We start from the raw sequence: 9864 nt of genomic DNA, 5'->3' as shown, positions 1-9864 counted from the left end.
CCCTCTCCTGCTGTTGGGAGGGGAATAGGAGAAAGGACAAAAGAAGGAAGAGACAAAGAGAAAGGAGGGAGGCAGGGAGGAAAAGGTGAAACACAAAGGACAAACCCTAATGTCCCCAGTGATTCTAAGGGACAGAATCCCAGGTGCGCAATAAAATTCTGCCTCCTTAAGCTCGTGTTTTCCATGCCTAGAATTCAACTGTCACCAGATGGATCAGACTGAACAGGTTTCAAACCTTGAGGAGGCTCTTACCTTCTAAACAGGGACGGCTGTTTTCTAGTAAAATCACTACAAGGGAAGGAGAAAACTCGAAAGAGGTTCCTCCTGGTGCTCACGTCCGTGAACCCGAATACTCTCTCAGTCCTCAAAGAGAGACCTGGAGAAGGAGACTTGCTGGAGCAAAGCCACAGGGGTCTCTGAGGTTTCCCTGGCCCCTCGCCCCGGTCCTGCCTGGCTGATGTCAGCATCTCTCTGTGAGGTCACCACCTCCCCACCACCTCCGACCAATAGGCTGAGGTCCTGCAAAAGGCCTTTGTGATGTCACTGCCACACCCCTCCCTTGCTGTGCCAATGTCCTGCCCCTGGCCAGGCACTTTGGAGGTTTGAGCTACTCCCTGGGGATCGCCCCACTCCAGGAGCGTTCGTTCTAGGCAGCAAGCCGGCTAGACAGGGAAACATCAGATGCTGCTCCCAATGCTACACTCAGTTTTTCAGAAATTAGTCGACTTTATGGCCAGAAGAGACCATTAGAGCATCTAATCTGACCCCCTGCATATCACAGGCCTCCTGTATGACACAGTAGTGAGTTTATTACGCAGGGTCCACCCCTCCCTCACTGTGAATAGTACATGAACCAGCTTTGTAAAGGAGCTGAGATTTCCTAAGAACTTCAAGCAAAATACACCAGTTTCATAAAACAGATTTATTAACTACAGAAAGATGGAGTTTTAATGATTATAAGTGGTAGGCATAAAAGATCAAAGTAAGTTACCATGGAAATTAAAGATAAATTCACAATCTAAACTTTACACCTTATTACGCTAGGCCGTAGTTCGGTTATGCCACAGGAAGGCTTAATGCTCGAGCTGCAGTGCATGCTGGGCAGGCTTAAGGCCGGGCTCCCCATGGCAGGAGAGAAGAAGATGACTTGGCCCCTGGAGGGCAGGCTGGGGCTTCCTGGATCCCATTTGCTCACAGCCAGCGCCCTGCCCCACTCCCAAGTCATTAATGGCTCCCCAGGTCAGCCAGAATGGAGCAGCGGTTTTCACTGCACCAAGTCCACTTACGGCTTACAGGCAACTCCCAACCCCCCCACAGCCCACCATGTCGGCCAGAAAGGAGCCCACTCAGCCTCGCCATTGCTGCTTTTCCTTCCCCCCAGAACCCCGCTTCTCCTGGGCTGCAAGGAGCCACCCCTGGGAAGCCAAGAGGCAGGCACAGGGTTCTGCCTCCCAGCAGCCAACCGCACCTCCCCCGGCTTTGCAGAATGAATGGTGACACTCTACTAACCCCACTTAGCCGCACTGAGGTGCTTAGCTTCTGCCCTGCCTTTCTCAGCTCCACTTTCCTCTTTTGCCCCATTCCTGCCTCACTTCCTCCTTTGGCAAGTCACGCAGAGGAGGCCAGCAGGAAGAGCCGGCCTCCACCGGCCAACCTCCCAGGGCAGAGGAGGCCAAGCCACAAGCCTCCAAAAGGTGACACGCCGCACTCCTCTAGGTTCTCCAGCCTGACGCCAAGGTGCTTTCTCCACTGCTGTCAGCACCCTCTGTCATGCGGGGGTTGGAGTTATCCCACAGACAGGCCAATAGGAGAAGGAGGAGCATCTTCCTGAACAGCAAGGGGATCTGGGAAAAAGAAGCCAGCATGTTTCTGCCTGGTTTTGAACCAGGGACCTTTTGCTTATCAGGCAAACGTGATAACCACTACACTACAGAAACTCCGTCTGCTTGGCTATTGCTCACCCTGGCACAGACCGATGGACAAACCTGGAGAAAGTGGTGGCAGCCCTTCAATGGGCCAGCAGGCAGCGCAGAAGACTGGAGCCGGGGCTCAGGAAGTCGTCCTTACGTCGCCCTTGTGACTCCAGCTTGAGGGAGAGCTTCTTTTTCTTCCCCTTGCTGACAAAGAGCAAGAGAAGAATGAAAGGTCAGGTGGGCCAACTTGGTACAGAAGCCCATGCTGCCTTTTCCTGCTGCATAGCCTGAAATGAGGGACTCGTGGCAGTTAAAGGAACTGCTGCACTTTCAGAAAACATCCCACCTGTGCACAAAGGGGGATAGAAGAGCCTGTTAGTCTAGCATGCTCCCAACTGAACTACTTCAGCAGCTGCTCGGTTTCTTTTTGGCCTCCTGCTTTTCTGTCTGGGATGTTGTTGTCAGCTGTGGCACAGAAAAAGGACCTCATTGCGAGCGGCCCATGAAGACAAGATTCACTTTTGCCTTCCTTGCTCGGCTTTACTTGCTTCCTCGCCCTATTCCTGCCTCAGTTCCTGGGTTACCTGAAGGTGACAGGGGGCCAGCAGTACCAGGAGGAAGTTGGGCAGCTAGACCTTGGTGGCAAAAGTTCTGCCGCCACTTGCCACCCCACTCTCTTCTCCCAGCGTCACATATTGGCCACCAGGGACTTGGGGCCCAGCAGCGCAACGGAAGGCAGTGGACAGAGCCACCCTCGCCTTGAAGCTCCAGCTCATTAAACCACATCTTCAGTCGCTGATGGCCAATGAGAGACCGACATCGCTTGCTATTTTAGCACTTGGAAATGCCATTGGTCAGTCATTGGATCCCTGTAATGCTGTTACAGAACAAATGAACATAGAATCTCAGTGTGACATTCTATACCTTTGGGGGAGCGGCTGTAACCCCCATAATCTTCATTTTCATATCATTGAGATCTTACATATAGAGCATGACTTGTAAGGTATCAGGGAAAGGATATGATCTGCTGAAAGTCATTTCTCTACCCATAGATGTATACCATGCATGCATATGAAGTTATGAGAATTGTGCAGTGTGGTTGTCACTGTGCTGTAAGGTGGGGGAGTCAGCCAAATATTAGATCCCCAGTGGCAACAGCAAGGAAAGTAACCAACACCCGGACAGGGTGTCAAACAACCCATCGACAGCCATTGCCCAGCAAGGGAGCTACAATGCAATGACTCACCTGCATGAGGACACCCCAGGGGAATTGCTCAGACTTGCTTGGAGAGACGCAGTGATGCTCACCTGACTCTGAAGGGGGAAGGGGGGCAAAGCCATGAGGGAAGAAAGGACATGATAAAAGGAGAGACATTCGCCAGGCTTTATCTCTCTCTGCCATCTACATCTACAGACACTCCCACACCAAGCAACTGAAGCGCTGATGAAAGGGGAGAGCCTGGCTGAAAAGCCACCAGCCAGCCTGTGGTGAGAAGCATCTGAGTTTGTAAGGGTACTGAAAGGGTTAAGATCAGCTTGGAATTAAAAGCAATGAGGAGTCGGTGGCACCTTAAGGACTAACAGATTTATTTGGGCATAAGCGTTCGTGGGTAAAAGCCCACTTCTTCAGATGCCTGGAGTGAAAATTGCAGATAGAGGCATAAATATAGATTGGAACATGAAGTGACGGAGTTACCGTACAAGGGAGAACCAGTGTTGAAGGCTAATTCAGTCAGGGTGGATGTGGTCCTCTCCCCATAATTGATGAGGAGGTGTCAATACCAAGAGAGGGAAAATTGCTTTTGTCATGAGCCAGCTACTCCCAGTCCTTATTCAAGCTCAAATTAATGGTGTTAAGTTTGCAAATCAATTGTAACTCTGCAATTTCTCTTTGAAATCTGTTTTTGAAGTTTTTTTGAATGGCTACTTTGAATTGTTGGGTGTGAATGTGTAAACGTGCTATTGCCTATACAAGTCCCATGTGGTCTCGTGATCTGGATTCCTGGTTTTCACCCAGGCGGCCTGGGTTCAATTCCTAGTGTGGGAACAATGCAGAGCTTTTGCTCAGAGGGGCGGCAGGAAATGAAAGGAATGGGAAGGGATCCTGCCAGCAGGGGCATTGGACAGTGTTGGGAGGGGAACCCAGAAGTGGGGGTGGGGCAGTGGTCCTGGGGGGAGATGAGGGAAGGATCCCAGCTCTGTGGGAAGTTGACATTCTGGAGAGCACAGGCCTGACATGGGGGGTGGGGAGAGTGAATGTGTCCCTCTAAACTCACCACCAGCAGACTAGGCAGGCTTGGAAGAATTACGTATTTGTTGGTAAATGTCAATTTCTGTGTAAAAACACAACCCAATGGCAAAATCTTTCCATCGATAATAATCAAACCTAACAGATGGGCAAAGTAAGAAACATGTTGCTTGAGAACTTATCCTATTCCAACCCTCTAGGGTTCCCTTTTGCCTTAGGCACCACCACATGGGCATTTCATATCCCTCCTCATTTTCACACAGACACACAATTTCCTTTGCACAGATCCATGAACAGCAAAACCTCCCTGTGTCTATTGTCTGAGCCAGGGCATTCGATTCCACTGAAACCTTCTGTCCTGCAATGGCAATGGTCAGACAGAGAAAATGCGTCCACCTTCCCCCTGGCAATGAGATATTCACTCTCCTCTTCTTGCTGCTGTTGTTATTCCATGAGTCATCAAGGATGGAATAAAAAGCTGAGTTTACTTCAGGGTGAGGAAAGAAAGGAGCCACCAATGCCCTCAAAAATCTCAGTGCCCAGAGAAAACCTGCCCCTGTTATTGGAATCACAGAGGTGCTGGCGATACAACGGGAAAAGGGACTGTCTGAATTGCCAAGGCAGGGAATGAACAATTTACAGCAACATCATTAACCACAAACACACTCTCATCATGCTCCAGCCAGTAGGGAAATGGGCAGGAATTCTTGCTGTTCAGCCATGGCCACACGTACAGAGCTGCACAGCAGTGAGTGTGCTCAGGGGCAGCTCAAGGATTTATGGCGCCCCAAGCAGGGCGGCGTGCTGCGGGGGGCGCGCTGGGGGTCGCCGGTCCCACGTCTCCGGTGGACCTCCCACAGACGTGCTTGTGGAGGGTCTGCTGGTCCCGCGGCTCCGGTGGACCTCCCACAGGCACGCCTGCGGATGCTCCACTGAAGCTGCGGGACCAGCGGACCCTCCACAGGCACATCTGCGTTTGACAAGTTTGAAATACAAGCAGCACAGAGCCAATATTCATAATGTCAACTACAAAAAAATGATACACATCTAGAGATAGCATCATTATAATCAGCTAATCAGAACCTCTCCATAGACCCCTTACACGACCACTTTTCTGTAATATGGGCTGCAAATATAGAACAGTGGTCACAATGGTGATCTATACAGTTACAGATTATGTCAATAATATCACAGGAGGTGACACGGCATCAGTGAGACTGATACTGGAATACTGCCTCCAGTTTTGGTGTCCTCATTTGAAAAAGATGTTGTGAAATTGGAGCTGGGGCAGCAAAGAGCCACCAAATGTTCTGAGGGCCGGAGAAAAATGCCTTCTAGTGAGCTATTGAAAGAGCTCAACCTGTTTAGCTTATCAAAAGAAGATTGAAAGGTGACTTCATTGAAGTGTTGAACTGCCTTAATGGAGAGAAAAGATTGGATATTAAAGGACTCTTTAAAATAGCAGAGAAAGGCCTAACAAGACCCAATGGCTGGAAGGTGAAAAGAGACAAATTCATATTACAACTAAGTCACAAATATTCAACAGCGAGGATGATTCACCACAGGAACAAGCTACCAAGGAAAGTGGTGGATTCTCCAACTCCTGATGTCGTTTAATGAAGACTAGATGCCTTTCTGGAATGTCTTTGCCTCAAAAGTAGCTCGTGTCATACAGGAGGCCTGTGATATGCAGGGGGTCAGATTAGATGCTCTAATGGTTTCTTCTGGCCATAAAGTCGACTAATTTCTGAAAAACTGAGTGTAGCATTGGGAGCAGCGTCTGATGTTTCCCTCTCTAGCCGGCTTGCTGCCTAGAACGAACGCTCCTTGAGTGGGGTGATCCCCAGGGAGTAGCTCAAACCTCCAAAGTGCCTGGCCAGGGGCAGGACATTGGCACAGCAAGGGAGGGGTGTGGCAGTGACATCACAAAGGCCTTTTGCAGAACCTCAGCCGATTGGTCAGAGGTGGTGGGGAGGTGGTGACCTCACAGAGAGATGCTGACATCAGCCAGGCAGGACAGGGGCAAGGGGCCAGGGAAACCTCAGAGACCCCTGTGGCTTTGCTCCAGCAAGTCTCCTTCTCCAGGTCTCTCTCTGAGGACTGAGAGAGTATTTGGGTTCACGGACGTGAGCACCAGGAGGAACCTTTCGAGTTTTCTCCTTCCCTTTTAGTGATTTTACTAGAAAACAGCTGTCCCTGTTTAGAAGGTAAGAGCCTCCTGGAGGTGTGAAACCTGTTCAGTCTGATCCATCTGGTGAGAGTTGAATTCTATGCATGGAAAACACGAGCTTAAGGAGACAGAACTTTATTCTGCACCTGGGATTTTGTCCCTTAGAATCACTGGGGACATTAGGGTTTGTTCTTTTAGCTTCCCCTCTTCCTCCCTCCTCTTTTTCTCTTGCTTCCTTTGTCCTTTTACCTGTTCCCCTCCCAACACCAGGAGGGTGTGTGTGTGTGTGGGGGGGGTGTTGCGGGGGAGTGCTCTGCAGCTCCCAATGTGGGAGGTCCATCCAAAAATGTGGGGCTGAAATAGTGCTCAGGCAGTGATCCCCACCAATGACCTGGGCCATCCTTTGGGCTCTCTGGTGAGAACCCTCCACCTCCCGCCCTCAGTCTCTACCCTGATTGGCTGAGCAGGGGGTTATTGACAGGGAGGAGACTCAGGTCCTTGGTGTTCTCTTTTAAGAACAAGTAAATAAGTCAGAACCAGTTCTGTGTTTGATGAATTTTGCTGCTTCTCTGCATTAATGGTCTCTGAGCAGTTCACGATTCTCTCTAACATTGCAGTTCTCCTCAAATACTTGCTGAATAATTCCAATGCACTATTGTTGGTCTGGAGCTCATCTGAGAGCATTTTATTCAGGTCATTCAATGTCTGAAATTCAAGATCCGATGGTTAGTTTGAAAATCAGGGCTCTTGCGTCCTATTCCCAACTCTGCCACTGGCTGTGTGACCTAAGAGAAGTCAATTCTCCTTTCTCAGCCTTAGCTTCTCCCTCTTTCAAGTAGGGATAATAATGATCCGCTCCTACCTACCTCACAGTGCGTGGAGGCAGGGCCGGCTCTAGGTTTTTTGCCGCCCCAAGCAAAAAATATTTTGGCTGCCCCCACCCCACCCCTGGGGTCCCCGCCACATGCTCCTGCTGACCGAGCCCTGGGCTTCCCCCCCACCCGCAGCCCCCTGCCTCCCCCGCCCTGGGCTCTCCCTCCCCCCCCGTGCCAACAACATAGATTTGTTCTCCCCAGTCCGCCCAGTCTGAGCTGCTCCCGTTTATACTCTGTCTCCAGTCGGCGCATGCCCAGAGAGGGTGAGGGGGTGTGGCCTCTTCAGACCACATGGCGCAGTTAACCCTAGCAGTGCCAGGTCAGGGTTGATACGCCTCATCACAGACAGCATTTCCCAAATTTTGGGATTAGCTGGGAGATCTCTTCAGAAGTAACCTCCTGTAGTGACTGGGTCACAAATACCTTGGGAACCAAATACCTGGGCGTTTTCCTAGTTCGAATCACTTGCTGTGGAATTCTATCCCTGGATCATCTGAGACAATATTGACTTAAACAACTGAACTACCCTGTGACCATGTGCACTTACTTAGGTCAGTTGCACCATTTGGGGTCTGCTGCTGTTCACCTTTTCAGAGTGGAGATTTAAACATATGACTGTTTCTTTGATAATATGTCCAACAGCTTGGAGTATTCTCTCCTGTTGACTGAACTTCATTTGAATTTTCTCCATGTCATCATGCAGGGATAGGGGGAAAAAGAAACCGAAGTAAAAAATGGTAATTTGTCTGAAATTTCCCAAAACATCTGAGCTACATTCTGTCAAACAAAACTAACATGCAGTTATATGACCAAGGAGCCTTCATGAAAGATAGAAAACCCATCTCACAGAGAGGTAGAAGACACTTTCATTTTAATTTAAAGGAAATTCCAGACTAGGTTACATCTGATGTCTCAGAATCAGGATGAGAGATTCTCCCATGATCCACTGAAACCTGCTTCACCCAGCGCTTTCTCATGCATCCGACAAAGTGGGTATTTACCCACGAAAACTCATGCTCCAAAAGTCTGATAGGCTATAAGGTGCCACAGTATTCTTTGCTGCTTTTACAGATCCAGACTAACACGGCTACCCCTCTGATACCTTTCTCATTAGTGTTATTTACAGGAGTTTTAGCACCTTCATAATGGGAGAAAAAACAGCCGACCTTCCCAGAAGCAGCTTTGCCATTGAGGGAAAAGGGGATTTGAACGGTGCTTGGGATCCATTTGAAATCCCCTTCCAAGTCTGACACTTTCATCTCCTGCCAGACTGACTCTGATTTAGGATCAAAGACGTACAAGCACCATTCCCAAGCATGGACAGCCAAGAACATGACCCCACCAGACACGCTGGGAAGCGAAGGAATACGAAGGGGTGAACTGTGCATGGCTCAGGCACAAGGTAACAGTTCTGGGGTGATGGGGAAGGATGGAATGTCTGAGTCACCCCATCTCCTTCCAGTGTCACAGAGCCTAAAATGACCCTTATTTCCCTGACACTGCTCCAGCTCTTCTTCATATTTAAATATATTTTAAATGAGAAAAAAAGTCAACAAAATAACTGCTGTTCTGCACAATCCAGGGTAATGTGAGAAAAACTGGGAATGAGACAATGTCTCCTCAAAGAGGAACTTGACGTCTCTAACAGTAACTTTGCACTGGGAGGAGGAGTATAAATGTGAATCTCCAGGTTTGTTTAGACAAGGAAATGTGATGATGGTTAGCTCAGACAGGAGGAAACGTGCAAGATAACTCCACCGACTATCCATGGCCCATGTCTTTAGTGCAAGAATAGTTCTCTTTTTACATCAGGAAAGTGAACTCAAGCTAGCTAACTCCATGACAACCACAGTGATGAGACCCAGGTAGATTTTATCTCAACGTAGCTGGTTGAAGACACCCCCCATCTCCCCCACCTGGGGTGATGACATTCCTGGTAGAAAGGTCACACACTCCAATGACTCGAAGGACAATGGAGTTGATACAAAGGACCAGAGGATCCACCCCAAAGACAGGCGAGCTTCAAAAGTGGGCAACACTCACTACCTGGGAACTGTCAAAAGAATTAAAGAAAAAATCTCCTGACAGCTCTAGAGAAGGTTTTTATTAAGTTTATCTCCTTTACGGATTCTCTGATGTTTAGAAAGGCCTGAACTATGAGTGAAGCTTTTCCCACACTCGCAGCATTCATATGGTCTCTCTCCGGTGTGGACTCTGTAATGTGTAACAAGGGTTGAGCTCCGAGAGAAGCTTTTCCCGCACTCACTGCATTCATAGAGTTTCTCTCCTGTGTGGACTCTCTGGTGAGAGATAAGAGAGAAGAGGTGAGTGAAACTTTTCCCACACTCACTGCATTCATAGGGTCTCTCTCCTGTGTGGATCCTCTGATGCATAGTAAGGTTTGAGCTCCGAGAGAAGCTTTTTCCACACTCGCAACATTCGTAGGGTTTCTCTCCCGTGTGGACTCTCTGGTGAGAGATAAGGGAGGAGAAGTGACTGAAACTTTTCCCGCACTCACTGCATGCATAGGGTCTCTCTCCTGTGTGGATCCTCTGATGCACAGTAAGGTTTGAGCTCCGAGAGAAGCTTTTTCCACACTCGCAACATTCATAGGGTCTCTCTCCTGTGTGTGTTGTCTGATGAGAGATAAGGGCTGAT

At 49.1% G+C, this 9864-nt stretch overlaps 1 non-coding gene across 1 annotated transcript; it reads right to left on the bottom strand.

The window, feature by feature from the left end:
- Positions 1 to 1864: 1864 nt before the first annotated feature.
- Positions 1865 to 1937, bottom strand: TRNAI-GAU. The gene has a single exon. It is a non-coding gene; the product is annotated as a tRNA-Ile (tRNA).
- Positions 1938 to 9864: the final 7927 nt, after the last annotated feature.

This window comes from Mauremys reevesii, linkage group 14, assembly GCF_016161935.1.
Source record: "Mauremys reevesii isolate NIE-2019 linkage group 14, ASM1616193v1, whole genome shotgun sequence".
Lineage (NCBI taxonomy): Eukaryota > Metazoa > Chordata > Testudines > Geoemydidae > Mauremys > Mauremys reevesii.
The sequence above is the reverse complement of the archived record's forward strand: the minus strand, read 5'-3'. Positions and strand labels throughout refer to the sequence as shown.